Genomic DNA, 26,452 nt, shown 5'->3' on the forward strand with positions numbered 1-26,452 from the left:
GAATCCGGGAGGCAGAGACTGCGGTGAGCAGAGAGATACAGCCACTGCACTCCAGGCTGGGCAACAGAGCAAGACTCCGTCTCAAAAAAAAAAAAAAAAAAGGGAGCATCTTGAAGTGTTTCTAGTTTTGAAGCAAAGGGGAGGAGAAAGGAAGAACTAACAGAGTCTCCTGAAGCAGAGACTTCAGGAGGTTGGGCTAGAGAGCAAAAGGGACATCTCATCTTTGGAAGAGCAGAGAAAATAGGGCCTGAACCAGGCAGAAGTGGAGGAGTGAGGCAAGGAGAAAAAGAAATGAACAGGATCTGATACCAGTAGAGTGCCAGGGAAGAGGCACAGGAGACTGAGGCTTCCGGCCTCTGAGCCAGAGGCAGATTCAGGAGAGTAGGAGGTGGCTTGGGTAGGGAAGAGCTCTGAGTCACCTTTAGCCTCCTTGAGGTGTCTGGGAGACCCACAGGTGGCCCTCTGTAGGTGGCTGGTGTGAGGGGCTGGATCCCTGGGAGCTCAGAGGCAGTGGTGGGAGTGGGTGGAGGTGTCTGGGGGTGAGGAGGTTGTGAGAGGCAGGGAAGGAGTCTGAGCAAAAGCTTCCAGAGGGACAGACCCAAAAGGAGGAGTATGTTAGCAAACCCCAAGAAAACTGTGCTTCAAGGAAGAATGTCCATTAGAGCAACTGGTTTTATTAATGACTATAATAATAAATTTAAAAATTTTACTAGCCGGGCGTGGTGGTACATGCCTGTAATCCCAGCTACTCAGGAAGCTTAGGCAGAATTGCTTGAACCTGGGAGGTGGAGGTTGCAGGGAGCCAAGATTGCCGTACTGCACTCCAGCCTGGGCGACAGAGCGAGACTCCGTCTCAAAAAAAAACCAAAAAACAAAAAATTTACGAGCAATCCAGAGGCGAGTGCAAACATGGAAATCTCCAGGTTTGCAGTTGCATTTTCCTGGTCCTGAAATGCCACGGTGACAGGGATGAACTGCAGGGGGATCTTGCAATTAAGCAGGAAAGTGACAGATGAACTGCACTGTGGGTAAGTATAAGGTAACACGCTTGATAACATAATCTAGACTATACTGGCCAGGAGGACAAATCCTGAGCTCTCAGTTACAACCTGGAAAAGGAGCCAGGAGTCAGCCTAGAGGCATGGTTCAGTCCCTCCGGATTAACAATCTTTAACCTGGGGCCTGAAGACCATCCTCTGGGATTACAAGGACCCTGCCTCCCCGGGAAATTGAATGCACCAGGGAGTGAAGAAGTGTGGGGAGAGGGGAGCAGCGGAGAGGAGATCCTCAGAGGGTTCTGGGAACCCAGTTCTGGAGTTCCGCTCAACATGCTAACCTAATGTTTGGCCTCCCGGAGGACGGTGTGGTTCTGAGGTTTCTCCCCCTCCCAGTTTCCCAACTTGTTGAAGAAACTTACCATTGACATGCAAATGATGGAAACACATTGGTGTCTGGGGCACTTTGGTTTGCGGTTTTTACCATCAGCTGTCTCTGAAGCTGAGCGTGTCGATCTGTCTCAGCAAGGCTAGCAATTGCAAGCTCTCAGAGGAGCAGAGAGGGGGCTATTTCTGGGGATCTGGGCCCAGCTGGGTAAATGGGTCCATAAGGCAGACTTTTCCAGGATGAGGGTGCAGACCCTTTGCAAGTTGTCTGGAGATCGGCTGAGGTTGCCTCTGACCTTCACCCTCCTTAGACCCCCTAGGTAGCAGGGTGCTTGGTGGTCAACACCTGACCTAGGCTACCCACTCCCAAACTGGAGTCGGAAACGAAAGCACGTGGGAAAAGAATAGCAAATGTCAATTTCCCATTTATTAAACAAGTTCTTCCGTGAAAAATCTTCCCAGGGCTCAGCAGCCCTTGAAGTGTTCAGGAATGCTGGGGAGGTCGGGGGAGGAGGAAATGGGAGATGGCAGGTGGTGTCCGTCGGTATGGACGAGTGATAGCTTTGATATGTTCCCCCTTCCCACCATCTCCTGTGGCCTCAGCGTTTGATTTGGTTTCTTTTCCCGAGCCCTAACTCCAGGGAGCTGCCCCTCCCCCACACCTGTGTCCCAAGCCCCAGCTGTGCGTCCTCAACCGAGGTTCCTGGCACTGACCTGGAACCTGTCGGGCAGCCCTGCTCTTAGCTCCCCGCGGAGTCTCGGAGGTCTCAGGTCTCCTCCGCCCACCCTCTCCGAAGCTGGGAGGGGCAGGACGCCCCGCACCCCGCTCTGCCCGAGAGGCCGAGGCAGGCTTACGCCTTCCTGCCCGCAAGCTGGGGAGTCACTGCGGCCGGGGCGGGAGGGACGCGGAGAGCATTTTCCCAGTCTTCACCAGGTGCTCCCCTCTCCGGCCCCCGCAACCGTGTAGGTTTCCGGACCCCCAGGCCCGCTTCCCTCCTCTCTGGAAAGGAGTCGGGCGTCGGGAGAGGGCCCGGGGGCGCCGCAGCCTGGCCCCCGCCCCGCCCGCAGCCCCGCTCCTCCCCGCGAGGCCCCACTTGTGGCCCCGCCGGCAGCCGCGCAGGGACAGCTGCATTTCTCGCCGCCCGCCGCTAGGAAGCCGGCCTCGCCTCGCTTTCTCCGCCTCCCCGCGCCCCAGCCGCGCCGCCGCCGCCGAACCCGGCCCCGCTGCCGCCGCCGCCGCCGCCGCGGATCGCAGCCCCTCCCCCGCCCGGCCCGCGGCCCGGCCCCTGCGGCCCGCGCGGAGCGGACGCGCGTGGTGCTGCCCGGTAAGACCCCCCGCTCCCGCGGCTCCCGCCCGGCCCCAGGCGCGGTCCTCGCCGGCGCCCCGCGCGCAATCCCGGCCCCGGCCCGGCGGCCCCACCTTCTCTGGACCCATCGCCCAGGCGCCTCCGGGAGGGCCGGGCCGTCGCGAGTTTGAGTCCCGGGGCTGTCGCCGCGGCTCCCCCGGAGCTCCGCGGTCCGCAGGTCCCTCCCGCCCTTCCTTCCCGATCCCCCACCTTATCCCGGGCCCCGGGCGCGGGGGGCGTGGGGACATCTGGGGGCCGGGAGCGGGGCGCGCGATTAGACCGGTGGGCGCGGGCTGCTGCCGCGGGGAAGGGAGGCGAGGCCTCCCCGAGCCGGCGCCGCCCGTGTCCCTTCTCCCGCCGCTCCCCCTTTTGTGTGGGCGCCCCTCCCCGCGCTGCCCAGGCCTGGGGGCGCTGGCTGGGCGGCGACCGCAGGCGGGGGCGATTGCTGGGAGCAGAGCGCCTTCCAGGGGGAGGGGAGCTTCGCTTCCTGCCCCCGCCTATGTCACAGGTCGGCTAAGCCTTTTTTGATCCCTCCCGGTCCCCTGGGAGCTGTGTCTCCCGTCAGCTCGGCCAGGGAAAGTTGGGAATGCGCTGTCCCCGCCCCTACCTCCCCGCCCTGCCGGCTCCTGTGCCGGGGGCTCTGAGCTCCAGGGGGCTGGTGTCGGCGTTGATTCATTCCGCCCTCTTCCTTTTCTCGGTCGCCTGGTCGCCTTACACCCAGCACTGGCTTGCCCATTTGTTTTCCCCTTAAAAAAAGTTTTCGTTCCAAGAAAGGTACACTGAAATTAAATTCCTGGGAAGGAATGTGTTTTAAGGGGAGGGAGGGTTTAGATTTTCCTTTTCTTGGTGGAGTAGAAGGTGAGGGGACTCCCTGTGAATTTAGAAACAAGACATCCTAGAGGTGATAGAAGATACAAGACCATCTGCCGGGCTCCCCACCCGATTCGCAGGCAGCTCTCATAGCCAGAGGAATGAGCCTTCTGTGGGTAATCCCGCAGCACCTGAGCCACTTGGCCCAGGAGAAAGAACTCAGCGGAGATGTTCTGGGCCTCTCATCCTTTTCTTTATAGCCAGCTGTGCCTGAAGGAGGTGAGGGACCCCAGGAATTCTCTCATGGAGGAAGTCATCTCACCAATGATGTTGGAGCCCTGTTAGATCAAGTGTGAAGCTGGGTCTTCTCTGTTGTTGGGGGTCAGTGCCACTGGTACCTCAGTTTGAATGGAGGGTGCTATCTCTGGGATGGAGAGGTGCTGCTGGGGGAAACCTGGCTTGGGCCTCCAGGAAGCTGGGGCCTGTGCAGGAGGGTTGGCTGTGAAACCCCACTGTCCACTTTCTGCAGCTGGATGGGTCAGGACACAGGGGAAACAGGATGCTGCTACCGACCTGAACACATCCTTGAATAGAAGAGAGACCCTGGACAGCAAGGATGGCCCAGAGATGTTGATATGACTAGGGCTGTGTCCCCAGCTTCTGGGCCAGACCAACGAGGGCCAGAGGTTGGGGTCATGGGCTCCTTTGAGAATCTGGTGAAAGCTCTAACTCTTCTCCCTCCAAAATGCATGTGCATAGGGAAATACTTGCATTCAACACCAGAGGGTTAATATACCCCCTTGGAACTAGGACCTCCATTGAGACCCCTGCCCTAGAGTTACTGGTCTGGCCTGGGCCATCAGAACATTTCCCTCCTTTTTGGCTGGTCAATGAATAATCCCAGGGTGCAAAGAGCAGACTGCTTCTGAGGTCTTTTCTCATGACCTTCCTAATGCCACTCTGGGCTTGTGGCCATGGAGACCTGGAAACTCTGGACAGATCCCAGATCCCTACAGCTAGCTAGAGGATGGGGGCAGTTGAGGTGGCCCTTTTCCAGGGGCTCATTTTGCTGTCTGTGTGGTGGGAAGGCCCTGGGCGCCGGGCTAGGCCCACTGGGCTATTGAATTAGAGGTAAATAAAGTGATTTGGGAGGAGGTGGATATTCTGGCATTTCAGCTGCGTGTGAACTCCGGGCCCTTTAAGAGCTCCAGCTTGTTCTTGGGGAAATGCGGTTGAGGTGCTTTAGTAGAGAATATTAAGTGTGAAAGACGCCTCTTAAGGAGGTCTTGGGGTGGAATTATCCAAGGCTATCATCTGGGTATTGTCAGTTCCTTAGATTCCTTCGGACTCTTGAAGGCAGGTGGGGAACAGAGGGTGGCTGTCACTATCCCCAGTGCAGCCCAGAGGAGGCCTAGCCTGCCTTTCCTTTCTTACCCGTAGCTCACTGGGCCCTGGTCTGCTGCACAGGTGTTTGTGGCATCTACACTTGCTAGGGATCTGGAAGAGCTATGGCAGGATCTGCCATTTGTGACTTCTCTACCTTGGGATTGAGAAGTCTTCCTTAGGCTCAAGTCCCCCACAGACAGCTGTAGAACATTTTTCTTTAATTAGAGAGCACAGTGTTTGGTATATGGCACCACTCACACTGGTATTCTTCCTTTAGAGCTTCCTACATTTGCTCTGGTAATAAGCAACAGAGCCAGGAGCATCCTAGAGCCTTGGGCACAGGAAGCTGGGTATCTGACAGGGATCCCCTCTGACTATCCAAGGTGACCTGGAGGGGGTGGTGCTTCGGTTTTGCTGGCTCTTGAACTTACAGAAATTAAGAGCTGTAAAGGATCTTGGAGGCCGGACGTGGTGGCTCACATCTGTAATTCCAGCACTTTGGGAGGCCGAGGCAGGTGTATCACCTGAGGTCAGAAGTTTGAGACTAGCCTGGCCAACATGGTGAAACCCCATCTCTACTAAAAATACAAAAATTTGCTGGGTGTGGTGGCACATGCCTGTAATCCCAGCTGCTCAGGAGGCTGAGGCAGGAGAATCACTTGAACCCAGGAGGTAGAGGTTGCAGTGAGCTGAGATTGTGCTATTGTATTCCAACCTGGATGACAATAGCAAAACTCCGTCTCCAATAATAATAATAAAAGGCATCGGAGACCCTAAAGGGTTGTGGTCCAGTGGTCCCTGACTTGGGAATTGGAAGTGTCTTGGTGGCATGCAGAAGTCTTTTTGCAGTGACTGATGATTCACTTTCTCCAGTGGCCATGACTTCTCGGTCCGCCGTGGCCCTGTCTACCACAGGTTGGTGAGTTTGGGACGCTGACTGTGTTGGCTGACTCAGTGCTTCATTGATCCCTTTGGCTCCCAGGCTCCCAGAACCTCTCATGTGTCCGAGCAATATCACGGACTCTTGGTGGTACAGCTAAATGTCTTATCTTTAAAGCAGGTTATAAATGATAAATGTGGTAACAGTCCTTGTAAACATAAACTCCCTTCTGATAAATGTGACCATTTCATTTCCATTGCGGCAGCACCAATGGTCTTTGAGGAATTCTAGGTAGGACAAAAATGTCTGACTGGGCGCGGTGGCTCAGACCTATAATCCCAGCACTTTGGGAGGCCGAGGCAGGTGGATCACCTAAAGCCAGGAGTTCGAGACCAGCCTGGCTAACATGGTGAAATCCTGTCTCTACTAAAAATACAAAAAATTAGCCTGGCATGATGGTACATACCTGTAATCCCAGCTACTCGGGAGGCTGAGGCAAGAGAAACACTTGAACTTGGGAGGCAGAGGTTGCAGTGAGCTGAGATCCCACCACTGCACTCCAGACTGGGCAACAGAGTGAGGTGAGACTCTGTCTCAAAAAAAAAAAAAAAAAAAAAAAAAATTTTCCAACTCCACTGGTCTATAACTTCCACCACCAGGAAGCAACTGAGTTATTTTGTGTACATTTTCATCATAGCTTAGTGGTTTAGGGTATAATATCTGCAGTTAGATATCCCCAGGTAGAATTCCAGCTCTCCATCTTACTCTAAGACTTTGTAAGTGCCTGAGTTTCCTATATTTAGAAAGAGTTGGCCAGGCGCTGTGGCTCATGTCTGTAATCCCAGCACTTTGGGAGGCTGAGGTGGGTGGATCAGCTGAGGTGAGGAGTTTGACACCAGCCTGGCCAACATGGTGAAACCCAGTCTCTACTGAAAAAACAAAAATTAGCAAGGCGTGGTGGTGAGTGCTTGTAACCCTAGCTACTTGGGAGGATCAGCACGAGAATCACTTGGACACAGGAGGCGGAGGTTGCAGTTAGCTGAGATCATGCCACTGCACTCCAGCCTGGGCAACAGAGTGAGACTTTGTCTCAAAAAAAAAAAAAAAAAAAAGAAATAGTTAAAAAAGAGATCTCACAAATGTCAGACAAAGAGCAAGTGTTCATTAGATGGAAGCTATTATTATTATCATTTCTGCACAGGGGTATACAAGTTCTGAGCCTCATTATTAAGGAAAATCTTTGGTAAAATCTGTAGAGGTTGAGGATGGTTTTGGATGAGTGGGAGGGGTTCGGGTGAGGCTCTTGAATGATGAGCAGAGGGGACCGCACAATGGAGACGGGGGTGGGGAGACTGAAATGTCATGGGTGACAGCTGAGCATATTTGGGGGCAGAATGACTCAGCATCTGTAGCCCTGCTGTGGAACCAACTCTTTTCCCTTTTCTTTGGAGAATTTGCCATATAAGCTGGGGGCAGGGGTGAGGAGGCATAACTAGTGAGGAGGGTCAAATGGCATAAAATTAATGCTAACATTGGTCCGGAGGAACAAGGCAGAGTTCCCGGAGGAAGGGAACCTAGTGAGAGGATGGGGGCAGGCCCAACAGGCAGTCATGAGTACAAGCTGGCCGGGCACAGTGGCTCATGCCTGTAATCCCAGCACTTTTGGAGCTGAGGCGGGTAGATCACCTGAGGACAGGAGTTCGAGACCAGCCTGGCCAACATGGTGAAACCCTGTCTCTACTAAAAATACAAAAATTAGTTGGGCATGGTGGTGGGTTCCTGTAATTCTAGCTACTCAGGAGGCTGAGGTAGGAGAATCGCTTGAACCTGGGAGGCGGAGATTGCAGTAAGGCAAGATCACGCCATTGCACTCCAGCCTGGGTGACAAAAGCAAAACTCAAAAGAAAAAAAAAAAAAGAGTCCAGGCATGGTGGCTCTCACGCCTGTAATCCTAGCACTTTGGGAGGCCGAGATGGGCAGATTGCCTGAGCTCAGAAGTTTGAGATGAGCCTGGGCAACATGATGAAACCTCATCTCTACTAAAATACAAAAAATTAGCCAGGCATGGCAGCAGGTGCCTGTAGTCCCAGCAACTTGGGAGGCTGAGGCAGGAGAATTGCTTAAACCCAGGAGGTGGAGGTTGCAGTGAGCTGAGATGGCACCACAACACTCTAGCCTGGGCAACAGAGTGAGACTCCATTTCCAAAAAACAAAAAAGTTGAAGCTGGGGATTGGCAAAGCTTTCTGTGAAGGGATAGGCTTGGGAAATAGTCATTGCAGCACTCACAGAGGGGTCAGACCCTTTCCAAGTGCTTCACATGGATAAGCTCGTTTAATTCCCCTAAGACCTATGAGATATTATAACCATTTTTCAGGTGAAGAAACAGAGACATAAGAGACATCAAGAGTTTAAATAACTTGCCCAAGATCACAAGGCTGAGAAAGTGGCAGAGCCAGGATTTGAAATTAGGCAGTCTGGCTGCAGGCCCACACCTTTAGAGAAACTGTCAGAGAGGGCTGGCTGGGTGTGGTGGCTTATGCCTGTAATCCTAGCACTTTGAGAGATTGAGGATGGCAGATCGCTTGAGCTCAGGAGTTCGAAACCAGCCTGATCAACATCATGAAACCCCATCTCTACAAAAAATACAAAAATTAGCTGGGTGTGGTGGCATACATATGTAATCCCAGCTACTCAGGAGGATGAGGTGGGAAGACCGCTTGAGCCTGGGAGACCAAGGTTGCAGTGAGCCGAAATTTCACCACTGTATTCCAGCCTGGGCATCAGAGCCAGACCCTGTCTCAAAAAAGAAAAAACAAATTTTTGGAGAGACCTCTACTAAGGCCAGGGGGTGGTTGTGGTGGGGGAGGGTGGAGCTGGTGGGTTGTGGGGTTTGTGTCCTGCTTGAAGAGCTGCCAGTGCACTGTCCAAGCATCACTGGAACATGCCTGGAGGATTCAGCTTAACAGAGTCTGCTGAGAACCACCAGCCAAGCACTGGCCACTCTTCTGGGGCCCATCCGGGAGCACAAAGGTCACCAAGCCATGGGCCCTGCCTTCAAGATGCCTCCAGTCTGATAAGGGAGACAAACATGCTAGCGTGGAATTTCAGTTGCTGTGGCAGGTGCTGCTATAAGACAAAGCGCTGAGGAAGGGGGCACTTTGCCAGCCAGAAGAGGAGTTGGGGCAGGGAAGGCTTCCTGGAAGAGGGGCCACTTGAGCTGAGTGAGGACAAGATAAGTGGCTGCTGCCTCCTGGGCTTTTGATCTGGCATGGGAGCACATTGTTTTCCTCCTTGGTGAACTCTGAGTTAAGCCGAGTGGCCAGTGTGTGGGTTTCAGAGGAGGGTCAGGTTTTCAGATCCTGCAACACCTTGCCAGGATGAGGCAGGAACTGGGCAGTGTGGTCAGCTTTCCTGATGCCTTTGTGGTTTTTAATAGCTGAGAAACACTGCCACCTCTTGTAATGCCTGCAGTGAACATGGTGAAGAAGACATAAAAGTCTCTGAAGAGTCATTGCTCAGAACACAGTGATTCACTCTTGTCTCTCTGCACTTAGAACCAGAGGCAAATGAATTTAAACTACGGAGGAAGGATTCAAGTAAGGTATGAGGAAGACATTCCAGATAGGATGTGAGATGTAAGAAAAGTGACTCATAGGCACAGAGGGGAAATGGCCTACCCCGAAGGTCTTCAGAAATGGGAACAAGTTTCATTTGTCTTTGTGGTTTAAGAGGTTTCATCTGGAGACAGGAAGATGAAGTAAAGGCCCCTGCAGGGTCCATGTCAGCTCAGTGATCGGAGGATAAAAGGAGCTGGAATTTTTGAGCTAGAAGATTACTCAAATCTGGTCTAACCCCTCCTTTGACTGTTGGAGTGATTGAAGAATGCCTGATAACAATGAACAGCTCATCCATTGAGTGAGCCAAGGCACAGAGTCTGCCCAACAGCTGGGGCCCTTGCCTGCAATGCTCCTGGTCAGTGGGGGTGCTCACTGGGAGGGACCTGCAGCTCTAGGGGATGGAGTCCAAGCCTTGTGAGGAGAGCCCAGGAAACCTGGAAGTAGTGGAGCGTTTGTCTTGGTATTGGAATACAGAAGGCGTCCGCCTCCATACACACAGTATTTCTGAGAGTGGCACTCTCAGGTGGAGCTTCTAGCTGGTTGCATCTAGAAGAGTTTTAGGCATATATATGGGGCTCTCAGTAAACTTGGTTAGATGAATGAGTAAATAACAGATCATCCAAGACTTACCTCTATTTGACCATACCCTTGTTGCGCCAGTGCTCTTAACCCTTCTTATTCTATTTTACTTAAGCTAACAGTAGACTTTTTTCATAAGACTGCCCAGCCACAAAGAAAGGTGCCCGCAAGTATGCTGGGGGCAATGGTAAGAGGAGGAAATACCGTTTGGAATTTTCTCAATGTTTAGACTTCTTTTAAGGATCATCAAGTCCTAACATTATGTTCAGTCATAATGGCTTTTGCTTTTTTTTTTTTCCTTTTTGGTTGTGCCAGGCACAAAAGTGTTTTTATTTTTTATTATTTATTTATGAGACAGGGTCTTGCTCTTTCACCCATTCTGGAGTGCAGTGGTGTGATCTTGGCTCACTGCAACCTCTGCCTCCCAGGTTCAAATGATTCTCTTGTCTCAGCCTCCCGAGTAGCTGGGATTACAGACATACAACAACACACACAGCTAATTTTTTGTGTGTTTTTAGTAGAGATGGGTTTTCACCATGTTGCCCTGGCTGGTCTCAAACTCCTGAGCTCAAGTGATCTGCCCACTTCAGCCTCCCAAAGTTCTGGGATTGTAGGCATGAGCCATGGTGCCTGGCCCAAGCACAAAAGTAAAGGCTTCATTTTTAAATTTAGGAAAGCATATAGTGTAACCGTCTCAGCCACATTAGAGCAAGATGGTTACAGAGATCTCAGAGAACAAAGCTTGCTCTTGAAAGATAATCTGATTAAGAATGAACCAAATATGAACGGATGCTGGACAATGAGTTTAAAAATAATACAGGGTGGTGAACTTTAGCTCTCAGGGTGAATTGAAATAGACTTGTGCAAATAAGAGAGAAGTAGCAGCAGCCAACATGATGGCAAGGACTTTTGCTTCCTCCTCTAATACCAGAATTCCCTATTCATTAAGAAAGTATTTGGTGTTAGGAGGGCACTGCAAAGCTTTGTTTTTTCCTGGTGACCAGCAAGCTGGATTTGGTGCTCTGTTAAGGGAAGGCTCTCTGTGGTCATGTAGGGTGATCAGACGCAGGAAATGATTTCACTTTGCTCTGGTCTGAGATTAGTTTCGGTTTCAGGCTGTACCCAGAGCTGGGAGAGAGCTATCGAGCTCCAGGGAGGGTCAGCTGGGGGAGTTCCACCATTGGCTATGTCAGCCAATGGCAAGGTGTGTGGACAAGGAACTCCTGTGCTGAGCAGAGAGAGGAAGAAGATGAGTCTGAGATGGGGAGGGCAGCACTTGTGTGTTTGTGTGTCCAGAGACCCGGCTGGTGATGAATGAACAGGAGGGAGCATATGAAGATAGCAGATGTGCAAAGGACAAAACCCCCACCCAATTACAGGACCACTGAGCCTCGGGCTAGGAGGTCATAGGGAAGTCTTAAAACAGATTGCCTGGGCCAGGTGGGTTTTCCCTGAGCAGGTGTACACATGAGAGGAAAGCAAGTGTAAGCATGCCACAGAGTCAACATAAGATCAGCCTCTGCTGTGCAGCGTTTTCTTGCATATGAATTTCCTTTAAAAAAAAAAAGTCAAGTTAAAGTTTGAGAACTGATAGTTGCAAACTTGCAGACCTTTGCAGGTTGGTGCATCCTCTAAGAACTTCAAGTTGTCATTTTTCCTGAGACGATTTGAGGCCAGTCCGGTTGTTTCACAGGGCATCATTACCCTAGACAATCAGCAGCTTTCCTCCCCCGACCGGTTCTGGGTGAGGCATACCCAGATGTGTTTCCTTCCCTCTTAGCAGTACTAGAGCATCATTACATTATTTCTTGAAGTTACACATTAATTTCATTTTGAAAAAGGAGAATCACTGAATTTTATAGCCAGAAAGGATTCTGAAGACTCCTGGAGGAAGCTGAGGTTCTGGGTCGTTAAGTGTTTTGACAAGACTGATGGTATGTAATTAAAAGTACTGTCAGAATGCCCATGCTTCATCCCAGCCTCTGCTAGTAGCTGCTGTGTTCATGGGGCAAGTTACTCAATCTCTGAGTCTTAGTTTCCTGATCCATACAGGAGTAAATATCACCAATTTTTGTTGTTGTTGTTTTTGAGGCAGTCTTGCTCTGTCACCCAGAGCCTCCACCTCCTGGGTTCAAGTGATTTTCCTGCCTCAGCCTCCTGAGTAGTTGGGATTACAGGCGCCCATCACCATGCCCAGGTGGTTTTTGTATTTTTAGTAGAGACAGTGTTTCACCACATTGGCCAGGCTGGTCTTGAACTCCTGACCTCAAGTGATCTGTCCGCCTTAGCCTCCCAAAGTGCTGGGATTACAGGTGTGAGCCACCGTGCCAGCCATAATATTACATAATGGTTGTTAATTAGTACCAAATACTTATTAAGCCCCTAGCACAATGTTTTGCATATTTTAAGTCCTCATTAAATGTTAGCTGTTACTGTTATTGTTATTGTTTTCATTTTGTGAAATCACACAGCTTCTTAGTGGTAAAGCCAGGGCTACAGTGTTAAATTCTTTTTATTCCAATTCTTTTCAGCATGGCCATAAGGAGATTTCATCACAGTCTTGAAATATGAGAAGACCTTTATGAAAATGTTTATGCAGAAGTCTTCTAATGAACGTTCATAGTAGAGCCAGAAGAAATAGGCTTAACCTATTTATTAGATATAGTTAGACTTTGGGCATGAGGGCATATGTTTACCAAATAATTTGTTTTCATAAATATTGTTTATTAGTGTTTAAAGGTTTCCTAAATGCCAGATTGGTTGCCTCTGCTGGAAGTTTGGGGTGTTTTTAGATGTTTTCATTGAAGATTTCCTCTCAAGTTGGAAACATCCATTTCAATGAGTTGTGGTGGCAAAGCAGGCTTTTGTATGTAATGGAAATATTTCTGTAGCCTGGCTACTATTTATCAAGGGTGAAGACAGTACAGATGTTTTGAAAAAATACATATGGATTTGGCAGCAGTCCACGTGTCTTAGGCCATGCCTACACAAATGCATTCTCACATGATTTCCACTGACCTTCGGCAAATCGATGACAGCCTAGGAGCCTCCCAAGGGAGCCTTTTTTGTCTGAAACATTGTTGAGGCCGGTGTGACTCCTGGCCTTGCATGGTCCTTGGCACCTTTGATGGGGTGACACCCTCTCCCTAAGGCAGCTTTGGTGTGTGTTCTTGAAAAATGAAAACGAATGGAATGGAAATGAATTTTGTTTGGTGAATCTCGAAATACTCCCTTGAGATACTGTCACTCTGTAGAGATGATGGAATTGAAATCTGTTTCTGCTGCTGATCTGTGGGACCTCTCAAATTTCCATGCCTGGGGGAGACAGTGTGTTAAAGTGTGAAATTTGTGAGTGTGCAAATTGGAGTTCCCGACTGGAGTTCCAGTCTTAGTTCTGCCGTGTGTGGCCTGTGTCATTCTGAGCAGGTCACTTAGCTTCTTAATTTGTAGTTTTCTTGAGGCTAATCTATTGTTATACTACACAACAACACATGGCTATTTACTACATATGTTAAATAGAGCTGGTAAGAATAATTTCTATGGTACAAGATTCTCGTGATGGTCTAATAATAGCTAATGGCCAGGCATAGTGGCTCATGTCTATAATCCCAGCACTTTGGAAGGCCAAGGCAGGTGGATCGCCTGAAGTCAGACATTTGAGACTAGCCTGGCAACGTGCTGAAACTGCATTTCTACTAAAATTACAAAAATTAGCTGAGCATGGTGGTTGGCGCCTGTGATCACAGCTACTCAGGAGGCTGAGGCAAGAGAATCACTGGAACTCTGGAGGTGGAGGTTGCAGTGAGATATGAGATCATGCCATTGCACTCCAGCCTGGGCCAACAGAGTGTCATAAAAAAAAATATATAATAATATATAATAATAGCTGGCTGGGTGCAGTGGCTCACGCCTGTAATCCCAGCACTTTGGGAGGCTGAGGCAGGCAGATCATGAGGTCAGGAGATAGAGTCCATCCTGGCCATGGTGAAACTCTGTCTTCACTAAAATACAAAAAATTAGCCAGGCGTGGTAGCATGCACCTGTAGTCCCAGCTACTCAGGAGGCTGAGGCAGGGGAATCGTTTGAATCTGGGAGATGGAGGTTGATTTGAGCCGAGATTGTGCAACTGCACTCCAGCCTGGTGAAAGAGCAAGACTCCGTCTCAAAAAAATAAATAAATAAATAAAATAAAATAAAATAAAAAAATAAAAAAATAAAAAAAATAATAATAGCTAACATTTATTGCATGCTTACTGCATGCCAGTAAGCTTTCTAAGCATGTTGGGAATATTAATGCATGTAATCAACCGTAGATGAGAGAGTATTGTCATCACTTTATGCAGGAGGAAACCGAGGCACAGAGAGGTTAAGTTAACCTGCATAAGGTCACACTAATTAGCTGAGGAGGCGGGATCTGAGCTCCAAAGCCAGGAGGCTGAGTCCATAGACGTATTTACAAAAGTGCTTTACAACATTGTAGCGTTAGGATTCTTACTCTTTGACTGTTACTCTTCTTGTTTGACAGTCCCAGGGAGGGATAAACTGAGCCTAGAGGTAGATTAAGTGTGCAGATCACACTGTTGGAAAGAATGAGGGATGGAGCATATGAGAGCTTTTTTTGGAGTTCTGGGGAAACAGCTGTTTCTAAGTGTAGGTCAGAGCTGAGGAGATCTGGCACAGACAGAGAAGAGTATTTTCTGGGTGGATTTTTACTTTCTGCTCTGAGGGTGGCATGTGTGTGGCTTTAAGAGCCATGTGACTCTTACCCCTCCTATCCCATTTTATGTGGAAACTTATCGTTAAACTCCAACTCAGCCCTCCTCCCTGGCAGCCTTAGAAACTTAGAAACCGGGCGGGGCGCGGTGGCTCAAGCCTGTAATCCCAGCACTTTGGGAGGCCGAGGCGGGTGGATCATGAGGTCAAGAGATCGAGACCATCCTGGTCAACATGGTGAAACCCCGTCTCTACTAAAAATACAAAAAATTAGCTGGGCTTGGTGGCGCGTGCCTGTAATCCCAGTTACTCAGGAGGCTGAGGCAGGAGAATAGCCTGAACCCAGGAGGCGGAGGTTGCGGTGAGCCGAGATCGTGCCATTGCACTCCAGCCTGGGTAACAAGAGCGAAACTCCGTCTCAAAAAAAAAAAAAAAGAAAGAAACTTAGAAACCTGCCATGGATGGTGAATTCTTGAGACATGAAAGGAAAGGGGAAGGGTGGGGTTCTTCATGGGATTTCTTCCTTGTTGTAGCATTTCTATTAAGTGCATATGGGGAATGAGCCATGGGGTGGCTTATGTTTGGCAGAGAGAGAGATGGGAACTCTCGGGGGACTTCCCTTTTTCTCATGAGCTGATTTAAGAAGAGAATGAATCATCCTATTAGCTTTAATTCTGGAAAGAAAGAAAGGAGAGGCAAGTGAGTGAGATGGCATTTGACTGAAGCCGGAAGCCTTCCATGTCAGTCTCCTAGGGCGGGCACCAGGCTGACGCCCAGGGTCTCGGTGGTTTGTGCCGGTGGGGAGTTCCCTTCAGGGGCTTTGGGAAGGGCTCCCAGCTTCCGGTCATTGCCATTGCCACCATCAGCTCTCTCCTGGTGAGGCTCTGGAACCTAAGTCCTTGAAGGGAAATGAATCGGGGGGAGGGGGGCAGGTCATTAAAAAGAGACTACTGGTAAAATTCACATATAGCAGTGATCATTTTGAAGACTTTAACATAAACATTCGTCTCATAAAACTAGACATTTTGGCCAGGTGCAGTGGCTCACACCTGTAATCCCAGCACTTTGGAAGGCTGAGATGGGTGGATCACCTGAGGTCAGGAGTTCAAGACCCGCCTGGCTCACATGGTGAAACCCTGTCTCTACTAAAAATACAAAAATTAGCCAGGCGTGGTGGTGCATGCTTGTAGTCCCAGCTATTTGGGAGGCTGAGGCAGGAGAATCACTTGAACCCAGGAGGCGGAGGTTGCAGTGAGCTGCACTCCAGCCTGGGCAACAGAGCAAGACTCTGTCTCGAAAACCAAACTAAACCAAATTAAAACAAACACCCTAGACATTTGCATATAGTTTTTGACCTTCAGGAATGTGAGTGGGCCATTTGAACCCCACAAAGGTGGCAGGAGTTCTCTCTGTGCTAATGGCTGACTTCCTGGAACATCTTCGGGGAAGTCCTGTTCTCTTTTAGGACTTCAGATGTGAGTACTCCCAGCCCAGCCAGCCCCACCTCCCAGCTGCCTGGCCCTTCTCTGAGTTTGCTGGGAGGCTGGGAGCACATCCTTTTCTAAACTACTCTTTGTGGCCTTTGTGTGGATCAGTAAGGTCACTGATCTTGTATTCTGAGCCAAGCCTGGGGTCCCCAGGGAAGTATCAAAGCTGCCAAGGAAGAGGGGGTTGCATGAGAACTCCTTCACACCAGCCCTGGTCCCCAAGCTCAAAATAGGGTGGTCATATGTTTGGACTCTGGCTTCTCTACACACATTTTCCAAAGCGCTGGCTTTTTTAGACAATGTCCCTCTGTCCCCATTCACCTCGTTTTCCTTCCTGGCCCCAGCCATCAGCAGCGGCTACTGTTAATAGCTCCCATTTGTAACAGGAGTTGCTCCATGTCAAGCATTCTACTTAGGTAATTTAAATGAGTCCTGATACTGACCCTATGAGCCAGGGATTATTGTCACAGCCAGGGATGCGGGAACTGAGGCTGAGGGTTAAGTAATCTGTCCAAGTAACACACCCAGTCACTTGATGGGGTGTTGGTTTGGTTTTTGTTTTAACCTTTTACTGTGAAAAATGTCAAACATCTACAAAAGTAGAGAGATTAGTATAATAACTTCCCTTTGCTGTTATGGAGAAGGCCTGGCTCCAGTTCTCCTGTGGCATACAGCAGACACTTTTGGGTGAATTAGAAGAAGGTGCCCTTCCTCTAGGATATACAACTTGGTAAGCAGAGTATAAGCTAGATTCCAGCTCCATTTGCCCCTTTGGATGGGTGTGTTATGCAGTGAACAGCCTGCATAACTGTACATGGCAACCCTGTCTGCCTAACTTCTTATCTAGCTTTTGGCATAAAGAAAGGAGACTATAGCCAGACACCAGTTCCTGATAGAATAATGACTTCTCTGCCCAGTTCCTCAGCTACATGGGATAGGGGGAGAAAAGCTCAGTCAAGGGGGGCTTTTCCAGTTAAAATCAAACAGGGAGATGATTCCCAGAGGAGACATTTCTGCTGCAGAGGAGGGTGGGGAAGATGAGTAGCGTCTTTTGCTGTGTCTGTTTTCCATCAGCCACCTGCGCTCTTGACGACTCCTCCTTGATGCCTTCTCCCCTCTGTCTGTGCTCAGAGCAAGGGAAGCATTTGTCTACAGCCACAAGGCTGGCAGGAGTAGAGGTGGTAGATCCTTGGGTGTGAAAGCCTGGTGTGAACTCACTCTTGGCTGTCACCCTCCCGGAGTCACTAGGACAAGCTGTCTTTGCCTCCTGGCAGCTTAGCTTCTCTCATGGCTCAGGTTAGCCAGGGACTGTGTGGGAGTTCTGCTTTGCACCTGTAGAACTGTTTCTTTTAGTCCCAAGTGGGGCTTGTGAGTCACCAGATAGGGTACTTCTTAAGGTAGCGATTGTATTTTTTTTTAATTTTTTATTATTTTATTTTATTTTATTTTATTTTTTTGAGACGGAGTTTTGCTCTTGTTACCCAGGCTGGAGTGCAATGGCACGATCTCAGCTCACCGCAACCTCTGCCTCCCAGGTTCAGGCAATTCTCCTGCCTCAGCCTCCTGAGTAGCTGGGATTACAGGCACGTGCCACCATGCCCAGCTAATTTTTTGTATTTTTAGTAGAAACGGGGTTTCACTATGTTGACCAGGATGGTCTGATCTCTTGACCTCGTGATCCACCCGCCTCGGCCTCCCAAAGTGCTGGGATTACAGGCTTGAGCCACCGTGCCCGGCTTGTATTTTTTTTAAAAAAACTACTGTGCCCTTGACTATACCCATGACAGCACCTGGCACTGCGCTCCAGAAATATTTGTTAAACAGATCAATGTTAAACAAATAAATGCAGCATCCTGCTGGCCCAGGCTGAAGAATTCCTGTGCTTCAGTCAGGAGAGGCTAGATTATGCTGCAGGAATAATCAAATCCTGACATCCCAGGGGCTTGACACCATCTAGGTCTACATTTTGCTCATGGTTGGTCTTGTGGGTCAGCAGGCCACCTCCATCTGTAGCCACATCATCTGGAACATAGGGCCTTCGAGGTAACTGCAGGAGGGAAGGAGAGAGATGGAGGAAACTGACACCTGTCGCTTCCATTCACATTGCCCAGAGCTGGTCACATGGGGCTGACCTCACTGCAAGGAAGGCTGAGAAATATAGAGGAGAGAAGAGCTGTCTTCACAGTTCTAAAGTAGAGGATTTTGAATTTCTTGTTTCCAGCTTTAGTCCGCTGGAGTGCCTCTGGCTGAATCGCTTACTGTGCCACCACTTTTTTTTTTTTTTAACACTGGCAGAAAGGGAACACCTGCCACTTCCTTTAATCCAGGGAAGGAGGCATGAGATGGCACTGAAGGAGAGTCACATGGCAGGATTTTGTTTTGTTTTGTTTTGTTTTGTTTTGAGACGGAGTTTTGCTCTTGTTACCCAGGCTGGAGTGCGATGGCGCGATCTCGGCTCACCACAACCTCCGCCTCCTGGGTTCAGGCAATTCTCCTGACATGGCAGGGTTTTTAACGGCTCCTTTATTACATGTTGACTGTATGATGTTCATTTAGTCACCTCTGGAGCCTCTTTCCTCATCTGCAGGGAGGATAGTAATGCCAGCTCATCTCTCAGTTCAGACTCTACTGATGGCAAGTAACGGAGATCAGCTTGAGCTATTTGAAGCTGTGGGGGAATTGAAGAATCAGAGGAAGTGCAGCTGGCCTCCCCAGTGCGGGGGGTGGGGGACAAGGGGAGCACACGCAGGCTGATGAAGCTGTTCTCAGTGAGTCTGCAGGCTGCACGCACCAGGTGGTGCGACCCTCAGCTCCCAAATACACCTGTTGGCTCTCCAGTAACCCTCAGAGACTGAATAATCTGAACCTTGATGTGAAATCCTGAAGAAAGAGTCTGATGGGCTCGTGTGGATCAGCTGTCTACCAGTGGGCCAGTCAGCTAGGGCCAGGAGGACATGATCACATAGTACCATGGGGTAGGGACTTTCCCCTGTGAATGGAAGTGGAGGCAGTCCTCACAGGAGGATGAGCTGGCCACACACCTCCAAAAGCTGTTCAGGGCAGGTAGAGTGGTTCACGCCTATAATCCCAGTACTCCGGAAGACCAAGGTGGGAGGATCACTTGAGGTCAGGAGTTTGAGACTAGCCTGGGCAACATAGTGAGCCCCCCGATCTCTATACATAATTTGAAAAATTAGCTGGGTGTGGTGGTTTGTGCCTGTAGTCCCAGCTGCTTGGAAGGCTGAGGTGGGAGGATCACCTGAGCCCCAGAGTTCAAGGCTGCGGTGAACCGGGATTGCACCACTGCACTTCATCCAGTCTTTACCCAGGCCAAGACCTTGTCTAAAAAAATTAAAAGCTAGGCCTGGTGCAGTGTCTCACATCTGTAATCCCAGCACGTTGCGGGGTGGGGGGGCAATGGGGATCACCTGAGGTCAGGAGTTCAAGATCAGCCTAGCCAACAAAGTAAAAGCCCATCTCTACTAAAATGCAAAAATCAGCAGGGTGTGGTGGCATATGCCTGTAGTCCCAGCTACTCAGGAGGCTGAGGCAGGAGAATTGCCTGAACCCCGGAGGCTGAGGTTGCAGTGAGCCAAGACCATGCCACTGCACTCCAGCTTGGGTGACAGAGTGAGACTCTCTCTCAAGTAAAAATAAAAATAAATAAAAAGCTGTTGTCCATGTTTAGCTGGTTCCTGGTTGCTGAGTTGGCTGGGTGGTGTCTGTACGACACTTTAGGAACTGTCAGGTGTTGTATACATGTGCTCTGGTGTGCTGGTGCCCGGTCTCTCATTAGGAATCTTGGAGATTGCCTTGCCCTGAAGGGGCATGGGAAGGATTGTAATGCTGTGAGAGAGAATTTCAAAGTCTTGGTGGAGGCAGGCAAGCTGTTTGTTGGAAGGCCATGGAGCCGGGAGGAGTCAGGGCTGGGGCCAGGGCCAGCACAGGGCATCGCTGGGGGTTAAGCTAGGTTTATAGGGTGTTAGGCTATGACATCATAAACCAGAGAGCAAACGTGTATTTATCACCTGTGTAAATACAGACGCTTCTATACTTGAAACTGTGTAATGGAGAAAGGATGTTAGCCCAAATGTGGCGCTTTGGTCCCCAGACTCTCAACTGGCTGTGTGCCTGTGAGCAAGTTACCTCATCTCTCTGGGCTTGAGGATCCTGTGTGTGCAGCCTGTGTCCATACAGCATGGCGCTTAACGCCTGGAGACTGGAATTAGGCAGCTGGCTTTTAGCCTTGCTCGTCACTGTCTCTGCGACCTAGGCAGATTAAAAAAAATTTTTTTATTACAATTATTTTATCTTTTTGGCTTCTTATGCTTGTTTCCCACCTAGGCAGATTTTTAAATTTATTTTTTATTTTTTCTTGAGACAAGTTCTCTCTCTGTCATCCCAGCTGGAGTGCAGTATCATTATCACAGCTCACTGCAGCCTGGGTCCCCTGGGCTCAAGGGGTTTTCCCACCTTAGCATCTGTGAGTAGCTAGGACTACAGGCACTCACCATCACGCCTGGCTATTTTTAAAAATTATTCGTAGAGACCGGATCTTGCTATGTTGCCCAGGCTGGTCTTGAACTCCTAGGCTCAAATGATTCTCCTGCCTCAGCCTCCTAAAGGGTTGAGATTACAGGTATGAGCCACTGTGCCCAGCTTCTGGGTAGATTTCTTTCTTTTCTTTTCTTTTCTTTTTTTTTTTTTTTTTTTTTTGAGACAGTCTTGCTCTTGTTGCCCAGGCTGGAGTGCAATGGCGCAATCTCGGCTCACTGCAACCTCCACCTCCCAGGTTCAGGCGATTCTCCTGCCTTAGCCTCCCTAGTAGCTGGGATTGCAGGCGCCTGCCACCACGCCACCATGCCGGCTAATTTTTTATATTTTTAGTAGAGGTGGGGTTTTACTATGTTGGCCAGACTGGTCTCGAATTCCTAACTTCAGGCGATCCACCTGCCTCAGCCTCCCAAATTGCTGGGATTGCAGGCATGAGCCACTGCGCCCAGCTTTTCTTTTCTTTTGAGACAGGGTCTCACTTTGTCACTCAGGCTGGAGTGCAGTACCATAATCCCGGCTCACTGCAAACTAGACCTCCCAGGTTCAAGCATCCTACTGCCTCAGCCTCCTGAGTGACTGGGACCACAGGTGCATGCTGCCATGCCTCGCTAAGTTTTGTATTTTTTGTAGAGATGGGAATCTCACCATGTTGTCCAGGCTGGTCTCGAACTCCGGGGCTCAAGCAATCCTCCCACCTCAGCTTTCCCAAGTGTTAAGATGACAGGCGTGAGCCACTGTACCCGGCCTCTGAGCAGATTTCTAAACCTCCCTGAGTCTCAGTTTCCTCATTTGTGAAATGAGGATAGTCATAGTACCTGTTTTGTGTGGTTATTGTGAGAATTACATGAAATGGATGTGCAATCAAATATTAACTAATATTATTAATAGAAGCCGAGGCCAGGCCAATTCCAGGGACCCATGGCAGGGTGCCCAGGCCCTTTAAGAGTATGAATGAACACAAAGGGCTGTGTGGGGGTGGGATGGGCTGGGGGTCCAGGAAGAAGCCCTGAGAGCGGATCGATAGGAAGCTGGAGGGGCCGTGGGCAGGAGAGGGGAGCTGCGTGCAGAGGTGGGTCTATGCCTCCCACCGGCTGTAGCTCCAGTCTTTCTGTTACTCCAGTTCTGCCAGCGCAGTAGTGGCGTACTCTGTGGAAACAGCCCTGAGGCCAGCACTGCCACCTCTCTTCCTGCTGCCCATCTGTGAACTGGCCACTGTCCCCGAGACCTCACGAGGTGTTGAACTGTAGGGATGAGTCTGCAGAATCCCAGAAGTTGGGTGCCTCCTTCCCTTCCATCCTGGGCCAGGGGCTCGAGAGGCACCTGATTCTGAGAGCTGGGATTAGAGTGCTTCCATTGCGAAACCGTGGAGCCTGGAGAGTTAAAAAATAAATGAAGAAGCTCTGACCACAGAGCAATTTGAGAGCTGAATTATTTAGAGCCTCTGCTCCCTCTGGCTTCTCCTGGGGGAAGGGCCAAACGAGGCATGTGGAGCCGGCAAGGCTGAGCTTCCCTGGCCAGGCTTGTGCACTCACGGGCCCTGGGAGTCCACACCGTCCCACTGTGTCCTCAGCGCCTTTGTCCTCGGGTCGCAAGGCCCCTGTGGTTTCCTGCGGTGCACAGGCCTGCCGGGTTCAGGTTGAGGCTGAGAGGAGACACCCTCCCTTTCCTCGTTGTCCGGCTCCCGATCTGACCTCCCCTGACGCTGCTTGGCTCCAGGACACGGTGATAATGAATTACATAAATAAGTCATTCTCATTAGCGGGCGAGCTGGTCACTGGCCCAGGGTCGGGGCAGCACCAGCGGAGGTGGGTGTGGGCAGGGCCGGTCAAGGCCCCTTGCCTTTCTCTCAGGAGCCCCAGAGGGAGGCTTAATCCTCTTTCAGTCTCTCCAGGATTATGCTTTCAGCCTGGGGGACTTGATGAAAATCCCTGCTTCCAGCAGTCAAGGGGGCCCAGGAGAGGGGTGCCAGTAGGGTCCCCTAGGAAGGAGTTGGGGTGGGACAGCCGGGCGTCGAGGCTGCTCTAGGCAGGCCTGGGCTGCCAAGGTGGACCGTGGCCATGACAACCCCTGGCTGCACCCGGGATAAACACAGGCTTTCAAAGGGGGCCTTGTTCCCTGTGGAAGCCTTTCAGTTCCAGCCGCTGGGGCTTTTCAAACCTCGGGAGGAAAGGGAGGGCAGCGGGGGCGGGGCGGGCCTGACTGTGAGGAAATGTCACTCCTGGACCCCCTTCACCCCGGCCCCAGGCATATTTCCTGGAGGCCCCGGTTTCCAAAGCTCCTGCTTCTGGAGAATGAAAAGAAGAGTAAGCACCAGGAATGTGTCCAGTCCCTAGGCAACGTGTGTGTGTGTGTGTGTGTGTGTGTGTGTGTGTGTGTGTGTGTCTAATGGAAGGGAGGGAAACTTAAAAAAAGAATCACTGTCACACCAGTCACTCAGGATGGAAGTCTTCACTGCCCTACACTGATTTCAGCAAGCCAGCCGGGGCTGCCTGATGCCTGAAGCAGATCTTTTTTTTTTTTTTTTTGAGATGGAGTCTTGCTCTGTCACCAGCCTGGAGTACAGCAGCATGATCTTGGCTCACTGCAACCTCTGCCTCCCGGGTTCAACCAATTCTCCTGCCTCAGCCTCCCTAGTAGCTGGGACTACAGATGCACGCCACCACTCCCAGCTAATTTTTGTATTTTTGGTAGAGATGAGGTTTCATCATGTTGGCCAGGATGGTCTCAATTTCTTGACTTCGTGATCTGCCTGCCTCTGCCTCCCAAGGTGCTGGGATTACAGGCGTGAGCCACCGCACCTGGCCTGAAGCACATCTTTAAGGATTACTCATCCCATTGGCATGGAATGTCAAATAAGTAAAATCTCAGAGAAAATGCTAAACCATTCATTAAATGTAAGGTAACTATATTGGCAATTTGCATTCTTGAGTATTAGCCAGTAGTTTTAGTAAGAAAGCTGATTCCTGGCACTGGAACAAATAGCCTTTGCTGTCTGAGGGAGCTTGGTCCCTGGATTCTGTCCCCATAATTTTGTCTGTAAGCTAACCCAAGCATAAAAATCAGGAAGGGGCTGGGTGTGGTGGCTCACACCTGTAATCCCAACACTCCAAGGCTGAGGCAGGTGGATCACTTGAGGCCAGGAGTTTGAGACCAGCCTAGCCAACATGGTGAAACCCTGTCTCTACTAAAAATACAAAACATAGCCAGGTGTGGTGGTACACACCTGTAATCTCAGCTACTTGGGAGGCTAAGGCATGGGAATTGCTTGAACCCAGGAGGCAGAGGCTGCAGTGAGCTGAGATTGTGCCACTGCACACTGACCTGGGTGACAGAGTGAGATTCTGCCTCAAAAAAAAAAAAAAAAAAAAAAAAAAAGGATGGCATTCTCTGCTCCTCTAAGGTATTCTTTTTTTTTTTTTTTTTGAGGCGGAGTTTCACTTTTGTTACCCAGGCTGGAGTGCAATGGCGCGATCTCGGCTCACTGCAACCTCCGCCTCCTGGGTTCAGGCAATTCTCCTGCCTCAGCCTCCTGAGTAGCTGGGATTACAGGCACGTGCCACCAGGCCCAGCTAATTTTTTGTATTTTTAGTAGAGACGGGGTTTCACCATGTTGACCAGGATGGTCTTGATCTCTTGACCTCGTGATCCACCCGCCTCGGCCTCCCAAAGTGCTGGGATTACAGGCTTGAGCCACCGCGCCCGGCTTACTTCCACTTCTTAAAAAAGATAGGGGTTAATATCCAAATATTCTTTCTTTCTTTCCCTTTTTTTTGAGACAGGCTCTTGTTCTATTGCCCAGGCTGGAGTACAGAGTCACAATAATGGCTCACTCTAACCTGGAATTCCTGGGCTCAAGCAATACCCCTGCCTTAGCCTCCCAAGTAGCTGGGACTACAGGTGTGCACCACCATGCCCAGCTATTTTTATTTTTATATTGTAGAGAAGAGATCTCGCTATGTTGCTCAGGCTGGTCTCAAACTCCTGGGCTCAAGCATTCCTTCCACCTTGGCTTTAAATATTCTTTCTTGACCCTGCATTCCTCTTTTCCTTGTCTGAAAAGGTGGTGAGCTGAATAGGGAGGGGAGCAGGAGACGGATATGACTACATCTGTTAACATCGGGCTGGCCTCTCTCGGCCAGGTCCCCAGATGCTCCTGGGGATCTTTGAGGGAGGTATGAGGAGAAAGATCCCAGCCCATAAGCCAGGCTCCAAATAGAGCTGTTCTGGGCCTGTGTTCATTTGTTCTCGAGTCAGTGTTGGCCTGGGGAACGCAGCATCTGATCTGGTAGACTGGAGTTTACTGCTGAAGACCCCAGTCTCATGCCTTCCAGTCTGGCCAGGAGAGGTGGGGCTCAGGAAGTGTGAGTATACCTAGCCCAGCATCCTGGCAACTCAGCAAGCTTTCCCCAAGGCCGGCAGAGAGCACGAAGGGTCTCATTCCAAGGCTGGACCTGGGACCAAAATCAGGAGGCTGGGATCTTCTGGATTCCCATCTCTTCTGTCCCTTCTTCCCTTTGCAAATTCTCCCTTGTCATATGCCGTTGAATTGGGGGAGATGGTGCTATTGAAAGTAGCTTCTTCCTTCTGAAGTTGGGGTAAAGGGGGGCTCATAAGCTTTCCCAGCTTTTTTGATTAGTATACAAAAGCTGCATACAGCTTTGCAGAGACAGGGAAAAAGAAGATATGGTTCCTGCTTCTGGAGAGATTTGGTCTAATGGAGGAACTGACCGCCACATTAAAAGGATTAAGGGTATACACAGTTACAGACATTGTTGTTTACTTGTAGAATCTTAGACTGGTTTAGAGGTCCAGAATGTCCAGAGTAGCTCTGTTCAGTGGTTTTCCACCTTGCTGACTGTGAGGCTGTCTGACTTTGCTAGTGCTGCGTGGGGCTCAGGCATGGGTGAGTTTTACATGTTCCCCACGTGTTTCTGCTGGGCAGCCCTGGTTGAGAAGCATCTATCTAGTGCAGTGGTTCACAAGTGGGGATGGTTTTTCCCCCAGGAGACATCGGCAGTGTTGCACCTGGGGGTGTTGCTGCCACTGGCATTTGTGGGTCGAGGCCAGGGATGCTGCTAAACATTTTCCAACATACAGGACAGCCCCTGACTCTCTAGCCCCAAATGTCAGTAGTGTCCAAGGTTGAGAACCCTTGCTCTAGTTCCTGGACAAGATATTTTTTTAAAATTTCCATTTATTTATTTATTTATTTTGAGACATAGTCTCACTTTGTCCCCCAAGCTGGAGTGCAGTGGAGCGATCTTGGCTCACTGCAATCTCCACCTCTCAAGTTCAAGAGATTCTCATGCCTCAGCCTCCCAAGTAGCTGGGACTACAGGCATGCACCACCACACCCAGCTGTTTTTTGTTTGTTTGTTTGTTTGTTTGTTTGTTTGTTTTTGTAATTTTAGTAGAGATGAGATTTCACCATGTTGGCCAGGCTGGTCTCAAACTCCTAACCTCAGGTGATGCACCCCTCCCCACCCCTGCCACCTCGGCCTGCCAAAGTGCTGGGATTACAGGCGTGAGCCACTGCTCCCAGCCTGGAGATATGTTTTAAGCAGAAATCTGAGAGAGGGAAGGACACGTGGGTAGGAGGAGCAGGGTGGGGGCATTGTGTAGGGAAGCAGCTCATGGTTTGGAGGTAGGAGAAACGATTTGATTTATGAAAAGGAGAAAGAGGCTCGTGGTTTCAAG

The 26,452-nt window shown here is 50.1% G+C and overlaps 1 protein-coding gene across 4 annotated transcripts in view; it reads left to right on the forward strand.

Moving 5' to 3' along the window:
* Positions 1-2,268: 2,268 nt before the first annotated feature.
* CUEDC1 (CUE domain containing 1) overlaps positions 2,269-26,452 on the forward strand; it is a 95,751-nt gene continuing 71,567 nt past the window's right edge. For 2 of the 4 annotated variants that reach the window (XM_039476621.2, XM_074388536.1), the window contains exon 1: positions 2,644-2,707. The gene's annotated coding sequence lies outside the window, so the exon portion shown is untranslated. Of the gene's footprint in view, positions 2,346-2,643; positions 2,708-21,805; positions 22,478-26,452 lie in introns of those variants that run through there. The other 2 variants (XM_039476622.2, XM_039476624.2) reach the window with 2 other exon arrangements.

Source organism: Saimiri boliviensis, chromosome 17, assembly GCF_048565385.1.
Source record: "Saimiri boliviensis isolate mSaiBol1 chromosome 17, mSaiBol1.pri, whole genome shotgun sequence".
Lineage (NCBI taxonomy): Eukaryota > Metazoa > Chordata > Mammalia > Primates > Cebidae > Saimiri > Saimiri boliviensis.